Below are 10,425 nucleotides of genomic sequence, written 5' to 3'. Positions count from 1 at the left end.
GAAGCAACCACAAGAACTCACCTTGAAACATAAAATGAATTGCTAAGAAGGCAGCTGCAAGAAAAGAGACACAATTGGCATGCATGGCCAGCTGGTCCATGGAGGCACTGCAATGAAGAACACCACCAAAATCATATGGATTATACCACAAGGACCAATGGCTGCAGTTTCAGAAAAGACTTTGGCACAGAGAGGCACAATGCCTTTCTAAGATTACAGATAGTTTATGGACCTGTGTGACCAAAGTTGATCAGAAGACAAGGAAAAAATAGCATAATTCTATTTTCATAACATGGCCCTCACAGACATGAATGTGTGGGACCCCAATGCTAGGCTAGGGGACTTGCAACTAATGGCCATGGATTCATGGATGAATCATGAGGAGTTAAGGGAAGCAGAAATAAGAAAGTTGATGATAAAGCAGCAGAATGAGCCCTTAATGATTAGAGCTAAGCCATCAGATCCCATGGCTCTCATCAGCACACACTAGCCACTTGCAAATAATCCCCAAATTTCCCCTAAGTATATCAATGATCAGGCTCAAGCCATTGCACATTTTGAGGGTATGGAAATATTACTTGGGGATGACTGTATTCATGCTTGTATGAGGAGATGGAACACCCTACCACAGAGTTTGCAAATCAGGGAGTATCACTCCCCAACAAGGATGAACAAAGCATTAAGGAGAGTGCCACTGTACAAGTGCTCTATGCAGAATTTGAAGGTCAATTGGATTGGCCTCAAATTGAGTCCCCCACTGCTACTAGACATGCTAGAAGGTAGAAAAGAGGAAGAAGAGCAACAACACTGGGAAGAGGTAGACAGAAACGCAGGATTCCATGACAAAGAAGAGGAGCTCACATCAGAAGCATGGGATGTTAGAGAGGCCACTAGGGTCATCAAAGATGAGGAGATGGACTAAGTTGCTCAGAGGATGAGTAACACCTTAAGTAGGGGGGTGATGATGAGCCCCATAAATGGGTAATTATATGGGCTCATTTTGCCTCCTACATAGTTTAATCAACCATTCTCTTAGCTTATTGCATGTTTTTTTATTATATTTCTGCTTATGGAGTGAGTTGGGTTGGTTATGATGCCATGGAGTCTAATATGTGTTTAATGTAGATTTTTGTTGAATTTTGAAGACAAAGTCAAAGATTTAATGAAAAATTGGTAGCAATAATTCAAAGTATACAAAGGAGAGGATTTATTGGAGGGGATCCCCCTCATTTATTACTCCCCCACTTCGAATTCTCTCTCATGCAGCTTGGAGTACAAACAACCAAATCAATGTACTAGGAGGCAGTCAAGCAAGTGGAGGATAACTTATGTTTATCTCAAGTTTTGGGAGCCAAGCCTCCCTGATTTTAAGGAAGCTGATGGGAGCTTCATTTGTATGAGTAGAAGGGCCTAGGGCCTCATTAGGGAGTTGGTCAAATTTTCGAATTTTTGTTGCAGCTTTGCTCTGCTCAACTTCGAGCTTACTTTTGTTGACAGTTTCATGTAATCCTATTATTATTTTGATAATAAAGATGAGATCATTTTTGAGCTAGCACTGAGTTACCTCAGAGGGCTGAAGCTCTTGGGTTATTTCCCAATCCAAGTAGCCAAGCTCCTATTTTTTGTATTTATATGCTTTGTTTCAGTTTATTTATTAGTTGTTGTTAGATAAATTTCTTTCTTGGTTAAGAATAGGTTGCTTTTGGTGATTTAGAAGGTTGTTTCCATGGGAGTTGTTATCACAAAATCGGGTACTAAGGGCTGCTACTTAGTAAGATCTCATGAAACTGTTTCAGACCAGGCTTTAGACTAAGGTTTAGCCTCCTTAGTCAGAGAGGGCTCTCTCACAGATTTTTGATATGCATTTAAGGGCAAGAAAAGATGGCTAACTCTTTATACAGTAGATGAAATTTAAGCTGGTTGGAACAACAAAATTAGGCTTCTCCCATTGGGCTCATGGAGTCATACCCATTTCAGTAAACAAAAGCACTGTCTTTTCATGGAAGTCAAGGCTCTTTACATCAGATGTTCAAACATACTTTACATAAACCACAGATTGCCAAGCATACAGGAAGTCAGAGCATTAAACATGAATTCTGAGTGATTATGTTGTAACAATACTATAAAAAGAACACTAAGAGAATCAACCACCATACATTTGAACAATATGATCTATTGAGAATCTTGAGAAGAAAGAACAGCTATTTTTATATTACTGTAATAAGTCTTTTACATCAGCCAAAATGAAACTCTGTTTTTTCATAAATCTCCCAACCCCTATTACATCCTAATCTGATCCCTTTATAGGAATCTATTCTTCTCTCTCTAGAATGGGCTCGAAGGCCCTATTAACTACTCCTACATGCTATTTAACTAATTCATTAATTACAAAGTGCTGAACTGTAATTACACAAAATCCTAATCAAACTAAAACACTAATTCCATTCTCCTCGTATGCTTGATTCTTCTTGGATCCTTGACAGCTGTCCTCCTTCAGTTAGGTTGAAATGGCTGAGCTACAGATGCAAGGAACGCTGACTTTGGATGCTTGAAAGCGCTGATGGCTCATTAATTGACCAAAAGATGTGCTCTATTTTAACGGTCTCTGTCTCCCAACATTCTCCGAAAATGTAGCAGCATGTTCCCAAATCTTTAATAACTTAAAGTATTGAACGCTGCTACCAAATACCATGTCTCCAGATGAGCTGTAGGTTGTATTGATGTACAGGTGTCTCTCTTCTAACATTCCCGGTCAAACTGTTTATTCTGCATTGAAAACATCACCTACAGCAGTTTCGTAGCGCGCTACGAAACTGCTGTGTGATTTAAAAAACATAACTTCAACCCAAAATCCTTATCAACTAAATGAGTTTCCCTGAATAGCAGCTTTGGCTGAATCCCATGCAAAAAACTTTGTAAAGAAAGAAGGCTCATTCCCCTCTGTAACTTTGTAAAGCGGTATATCTGACAATAAACCTTCTAACAGTGCTGCCTGTTCCATGTACTTCTGGTCAATCTCAAAAGCTTGCTACTTTTGTTTGATATCTACATGTTGGCCAACCCAAACAAAGACCTCAGAGTGTGTATCAAGTATCATGATATCCTCTGTTAACAAGTCATCTTGACTGAAATTGAAGACTTCAATGACCTCCAATGTTCCTTTTTCATAAGTACAAGCATATAGATGAGAATCCCTGCTGGTTTCCTGGGCTTCTCTTTTGCTTGCTTTAAATTAACGCCAAGTCTCAAAAAGTCTGCATATCTGGTTGCTAGTTATTGTTGCTCCAATGAACTGGAGTTCCCGTGCCCGATGAAAAATAATGACCCAGATTGCAACAAGAAGCAATCAGCAGAATTTAGAGATGCTGGCACCGGGTCAACTTGTACTGCTTTACTAAAATGTGGCACTGAACCAGACACTCTAATTAGTGCTAAGCAATCACTGGTATATGTATCATCATTTAAACCCTTATCAGTAACGGACTTCTTATAGCCAGTACTCAATCCACCCTTCAAAATTGTCATGTTTGGGAAGAGACCAATAAATTCAGCAGGCTCTTTTCTTTGAACAATATGACCCTGTACAGGTTTTCCTTTTAAATAGTTTGCCATCGTGTTCACTAACCGAGCAGCAGTCATTCAGTCATCCATTATGCTCTGCTGCCCTAGCCAGAAGCAGAGATAGTAATCTTCTTTTCGGTCCCCAGAATGATAAGTATACAAAATGACATAGCAATCTCCACCATAAAACTTACCAACCTCCTCTTTTGAAATGGGAGTCTTAATGTTATTATTGACCCGCCATATTTCTAGCTTTCCATTTTCTAAAACTGTAATCAAGTGATTTGCAGTCGCATTTCTTTCAGAAGTAATAGGAGTAAAGACAGATCCCTAAGGACCGAACAAATGAACACAATTCTCCCGCACGATTTTGAAGAGGAGTGCCACTGAGAGCCCACCAGGCCCCTTCTTAACTAGATGTTTTCCTTGAGAAGATGTAGACTGCTTTGCAGATATCCTTCTGCTTCGAACTCTCCTATCCTTCAAAGCGCTGTCTCGTTCAGCAAAATTTTCATCTTCCACACAAAGCAAGTCCTCTAGCTCTGCCATGGTATAACGATACAGAAGACACTGCTGATCTGGATTGCATTCACAAAGCCATTCTGCATGTTGTAGACAGACAAAAGCACCTGGTCGACAGCTGCACACAACAACAGAAAGATGTAGAAAATATCGACATATAATACATTCTGGATCCTCTTCAGTGCCGCCAACATACTCAGGATACTTTAGAGAAGTCATTCGAGAGGCTCTCACAACACCCTTTCTCCAAAGTTGTTCTCTATGGATGTGCTCAGTATTGATTACACGAACTTTCTTCAAAAAGGGCAGTGCCTCTTTACTACAACCACTCTTTGCCACAGCATATAACAACTCATCATGCGACAAAACTGCAGACTTGTGATACAAACGATACAATTCCACCGCAAATCCACCATGTGGTAACCAATCTGCAGGATCAAAATTCACAGCTTCTGCACAATTCAATCCACAATTGAAACCCCCAAAAATGGGCCTCATTTTTCCATATCTGAAAGAACTCTAACCAGAGGCATTTCAAGAGATCGAAGGACCTGAACAAAACCCTCTGATCTGATTAACTTCCACAGAATAGAATGTAGGGCGCTCACCTGAGCAACACGACGACAGAAGCCATTGTATGCTACTCTCTTATCTATAAAATACTCCTCGAGATCAACAATTTTCCAGAAAGACGGATCTTGGAAAACCCTAAACCAATTCTTGCATACTAGAGAAGCGCCATTCTATCTCTCCTCCAAATCCAACCTTGAAAATATATTAATGAGAGCCTCGATTGGAATATCCTCTGCCAAATTCCCACCAATGTGACAATACTGATATCCTCGGAACACACAATAATCCTCCTAAATAGTCAACAATTTTGTCATCTATGGAAGAAAAAAGAATTCTGGAAGCACAGTTTATCAGTTTTGGAACCATTTTGTCCACATTGGTGATCAATTGCATGGCTATATTCAAAAGGCGCTTACGCTCTCCTCCAGCATTCACAACCGACCAATTCATAGTTTCTTTGTTTCGCAACACTTGTTACGTTGAGGTCTGCCGTTGTCGCCGCCCAAGTCTTGCCAGCACGTCCAGTGAAGGCATGCCATGCTTTATCACATGGGCAACATCTGGAATCTCTAAACCACGACCAGCAACACCTGTTACTACAAGAACATTGTAGTATTTATTCCGAAATCCTTCCAAATTTAACTCACGTTGTTCCTGGGTCTTCTTTGTGTTGATAAAAACAACTGTTGTTTTAACTCTCAAGTCATATAACAATCTCACTAGTCTTGACATCTTTTCACCGTCCTTCAACATCACCACATACAACAACAAATCTTCCATTTGGATTAATGTTACCAAAGGGATCTAAATTTTCCCATAAAGACCCTTCAAACAAGAACGGAATTTGGAGGACAACAGTCAGTCTGGAGCGGAGTTCTTTGAGAGAGACATTTGATATATCCACATTATCAATAAGTATTTTCCCATCAGAGATTGGAGTGAGGCGAAATATGGCATTAAGGACACTAGACCTGTTCTTCCAGCTATTCCAACCTGCTCAGTCATGCTGGAGATGTCCCTGATCAGCGAATCCCCAATTTCGTAGCGCTGCCAGTGCAAGATATGAATTATGCGCTACGAAATCACCTAAAAGAAGTTGCGCTGCGAAACTGCTAAAAAGACCTATGTGCTGCTGAAACACCTTGTCCTTTAAGCTAGGCTAAAAAATTTTGGCAACAGAATTTTCAGTGATAACAGTGGCTCCACTTGGGATAGTGCGCCCTTGTGGTACACTAAGAACATGCAGCTCCAGTGCCTTATCCATTTGTGACAAACAGAAATTTGCTTGACAAGCATGACTGTAGGAGAAAGAAAGCTACATCTACTGAAAAAAGAAATGCTCAGTTAACCTTGAGCTTATTTGCATTTACCTCTACCTACCTACCCTAACCATTTCAACTTCCTTCTGCTCAATCAATATGAAATTTCCAATGTAGCCAATCCTCTGTTTTATCTGATACTTGGTTCCTTTGACTGCATCGGAATTCAGAGCCAATATGATAGTATGATGACCGCTGCCACTGAATTTGTCTCTGATCTTTATAGGAAAACTGAAAAACTTGAGAGTAAAACTCTTCCATGTAATCAGCTACAGGATCCCAGAATACATGATCAGCTTGATTTTTCTTGTAACTTTCTGGCTGTGCAAACTGACCTTCAACAACAGTGTGCATTTCCTCAAGTGTAAAAGAGAAAGGAAACAAGACTCTCTCCTTATGTTCTTCCATAGAGAGCTGCTGAAAATAATGATCATGGTTATGAAAACTATATGCCTGAATTTGTCCTTCTAAACCTTCAATTTCTTTTTCAAGGTCCTCAGCAAATTCATCAAAAAATCTCATCCTATCTTCTGTCTTGCAGTCAAGGGATTTTAGATATGAGGACAAAGACAAAGAAAAATTTTCAACTGTTTCTCCATTACTACGATCATTATTCCATTGTTTAAAACTTTCAACTGAGGGAGAGTCTACCACCACCTCTGACCTATCTATCCATTCCTCCAAAAACATAAGCCATAAGTCTTGAAATGACTTAACGGATTTGATAGGAAAACTTTCAATCCATTGTTTGCATTTCCCTTGAAGTGAATCATAGAATAACATAATGCAAACATCCTCATGTTTAACTCTAAGAAGCTCAGTAAAATGACAAAAATCTGTTATATGCTTCAACGTTAAACTCAAATCTTCTCCATTGAATTTTGGACCATTCCTTAGAAAATATGCATCCTTGGGAAAATGATTTGGGAAACCATGAATTCCTGAGAAATCTATGCATGCATACCTTGAACTAAGAATGGCAGCATCTGGGTCCTTCATACCTCCAGTGGAATCACCATGAATGTATGACTTTCGAATTCTTCAACAATGGAGTCGCCAAGGTAGTTTTGCAGCCTTGAAAACCTTCTGAGCTCCTGCTACCTTCAGAAGTTCAGCTTCATAATTTCGGGAAAGAATAATCTTCAGACTCCTGGCAGACACACCAAAATGTTATCACAAAATCGGGTACTAAGGGCTGCTACTTAGTAAGATCTCATGAAACTGTTTCAGACCAGGCTTTAGACTAAGGTTTAGCCTCCTTAGTCAGAGAGGGCTCTCTCACAGATTTTTGATATGCATTTAAGGGCAAGAAAAGATGGCTAACTCTTTATACAGTAGATGAAATTTAAGCTGGTTGGAACAAAAAAATTAGGCTTCTCCCATTGGGCTCATGGAGTCATAACCATTTCAGTAAACAAAAGCACTGTCTTTTCATGGAAGTCAAGGCTCTTTACATCAGATGTTCAAACATACTTTACATAAACCACAAATTGCCAAGCATACAGGAAGTCAGAGCATTAAACATGAATTCTGAGTGATTATGTTGTAACAATACTGTAAAAAGAACACTAAGAGAATCAACCACCATACATTTGAACAATATGATCTATTGAGAATCTTGAGAAGAAAGAACAACTGTTTTTCTATTACTGTAATAAGTCTTTTACATCAGCCAAAATGAAACTCTGTTTTTTCATAAATCTCCCAACCCCTATTACATCCTAATCTGATCCCTTTATAGGAATCTATTCTTCTCTCTCTAGAATGGGCTCGAAGGCCCTATTAACTACTCCTACATGCTATTTAACTAATTCATTAATTACAAAGTGCTGAACTGTAATTACACAAAATCCTAATCAAACTAAAACACTAATTCCATTCTCCTCGTATGCTTGATTCTTCTTGGATCCTTGACAGCTGTCCTCCTTCAGTTAGGTTGAAATGGCTGAGCTACAGATGCAAGGAACGCTGAATTTGGATGCTTGAAAGCGCTGATGGCTCATTAATTGGCCAAAAGATGTGCTCTATTTTAACGGTCTCTGTCTCCCAACATTCTCCGAAAATGTAGCAGCATGTTCCCAAATCTTTAATAACTTAAAGTATTGAACGCTGCTACCAAATACCATGTCTCCAGATGAGCTGTAGGTTGTATTGATGTACAGGTGTCTCTCTTCTAACATTCCCGGTCAAACTGTTTATTCTGCATTGAAAACATCACCTACAGCAGTTTCGTAGCGCGCTACGAAACTGCTGTGTGATTTAAAAAACATAACTTCAACCCAAAATCCTTATCAACTAAATGAGTTTCCCTAAATAGCAGCTTTGGCTGAATCCCATGCAAAAAACTTTGTAAAGAAAGAAGGCTCATTCCCCTCTGTAACTTTGTAAAGCGGTATATCTGACAATAAACCTTCTAACAGTGCTGCCTGTTCCATGTACTTCTGGTCAATCTCAAAAGCTTGCTACTTTTGTTTGATATCTACATGTTGGCCAACCCAAACAAAGACCTCAGAGTGTGTATCAAGTATCATGATATCCTCTGTTAACAAGTCATCTTGACTGAAATTGAAGACTTCAATGACCTCCAATGTTCCTTTTTCATAAGTACAAGCATATAGATGAGGATCCCTGCTGGTTTCCTGGGCTTCTCTTTTGCTTGCTTTAAATTAACGCCAAGTCTCAGAAAGTCTGCATATCTGGTTGCTAGTTGTTGTTGCTCCAATGAACTGGAGTTCCCGTGCCCGATGAAAAATAATGACCCAGATTGCAACAAGAAGCAATCAGCAGAATTTAGAGATGCTGGCACCGGGTCAACTTGTACTGCTTTACTAAAATGTGGCACTGAACCAGACACTCTAATTAGTGCTAAGCAATCACTGGTATATGTATCATCATTTAAACCCTTATCAGTAATGGACTTCTTATAGCCAGTACTCAATCCACCCTTCAAAATTGTCATGTTTGGGAAGAGACCAATAAATTCAACAGGCTCTTTTCTTTGAACAATATGACCCTGTACAGGTTTTCCTTTTAAAGAGTTTGCCATCGTGTTCACTAACCGAGCAGCAGTCATTCAGTCATCCATTATGCTCTGCTGCCCTAGCCAGAAGCAGAGATAGTAATCTTCTTTTCGGTCCCCAGAATGATAAGTATACAAAATGACATAGCAATCTCCACCATAAAACTTACCAACCTCCTCTTTTGAAATGGGAGTCTTAATGTTATTATTGACCCGCCATATTTCTAGCTTTCCATTTTCTAAAACTGTAATCAAGTGATTTGCAGTCACATTTCTTTCAGAAGTAATAGGAGTAAAGACAGATCCCTAAGGACCGAACAAATGAACACAATTCTCCCGCATGATTTTGAAGAGGAGTGCCACTGAGAGCCCACCAGGCTCCTTCTTAACTAGATGTTTTCCTTGAGAAGATGTAGACTGCTTTGCAGATATCCTTCTGCTTCGAACTCTCCTATCCTTCAAAGCGCTGTCTCGTTCAGCAAAATTTTCATCTTCCACACAAAGCAAGTCCTCTAGCTCTACCATGGTATAACGATACAGAAGACACTGCTGATCTGGATTGCATTCACAAAGCCATTCTGCATGTTGTAGACAGACAAAAGCACCTGGTCGACAGCTGCACACAATAGCAGAAAGATGTAGAAAATATCGACATATAATACATTCTGGATCCTCTTCAGTGCCGCCAACATACTCAGGATACTTTAGAGAAGTCATTCGAGAGGCTCTCACAACACCCTTTCTCCAAAGTTGTTCTCTATGGATGCGCTCAGTATTGATTACACGAACTTTCTTCAAAAAGGGCAGTGCCTCTTTACTACAACCACTCTTTGCCACAGCATATAACAACTCATCATGCGACAAAACTGCAGACTTGTGATACAAACGGTACAATTCCACCGCAAATCCACCATGTGGTAACCAATCTGCAGGATCAAAATTCACACCTTCTGCACAATTCAATCCACAATTGAAACCCCCAAAAACGGGCCTCATTTTTCCATATCTGAAAGAACTCTAACCAGAGGCATTTCAAGAGATCGAAGGACCTGAACAAAACCCTCTGATCTGATTAACTTCCACAGAATAGAATGTAGGGCGCGCACCTGAGCAACACGACGACAGCAGCCATTGTATGCTACTCTCTTATCTGTAAAATACTCCTCGAGATCAACAATTTGCCAGAAAGACGGATCCTGGAAAGCCCTAAACCAATTCTTGCATACTAGAGAAGCGCCATTCTATCTCTCCTCCAAATCCAACCTTGAAAATATATTAATGAGAGCCTCGATTGGAATATCCTCTGCCAAATTCCCACCAATGTGACAATACTGATATCCTCGGAACACACAATAATCCTCCTAAATAGTCAACAATTTTGTCATCTATGGAAGAAAAAAGAACTCTGGAAACACAGTTTATCAGTTTTGG

The 10,425-nt window shown here is 39.7% G+C and overlaps 2 pseudogenes; both read right to left on the bottom strand.

Annotated features, from left to right (window-relative positions):
- Nucleotides 1-2,857: 2,857 nt before the first annotated feature.
- LOC149222140 (villin-2 pseudogene) lies at nt 2,858-4,581 on the bottom strand (annotated as a pseudogene).
- Nucleotides 4,582-8,266: 3,685 nt separating this feature from the next.
- LOC149222139 (villin-2 pseudogene) lies at nt 8,267-9,990 on the bottom strand (annotated as a pseudogene).
- Between the last annotated feature and the right edge of the window lie 435 nt (nt 9,991-10,425).

Source organism: Pinus tabuliformis, chromosome Q (assembly GCF_031772625.1).
Source record: "Pinus tabuliformis cultivar Carrire ecotype Pingquan chromosome Q, CPIR1, whole genome shotgun sequence".
Classification (NCBI taxonomy): Eukaryota; Viridiplantae; Streptophyta; class Pinopsida; order Pinales; family Pinaceae; genus Pinus; species Pinus tabuliformis.
Note: the sequence above shows the minus strand (reverse complement) of the source record. Positions and strands in the feature narration are given on the sequence as shown.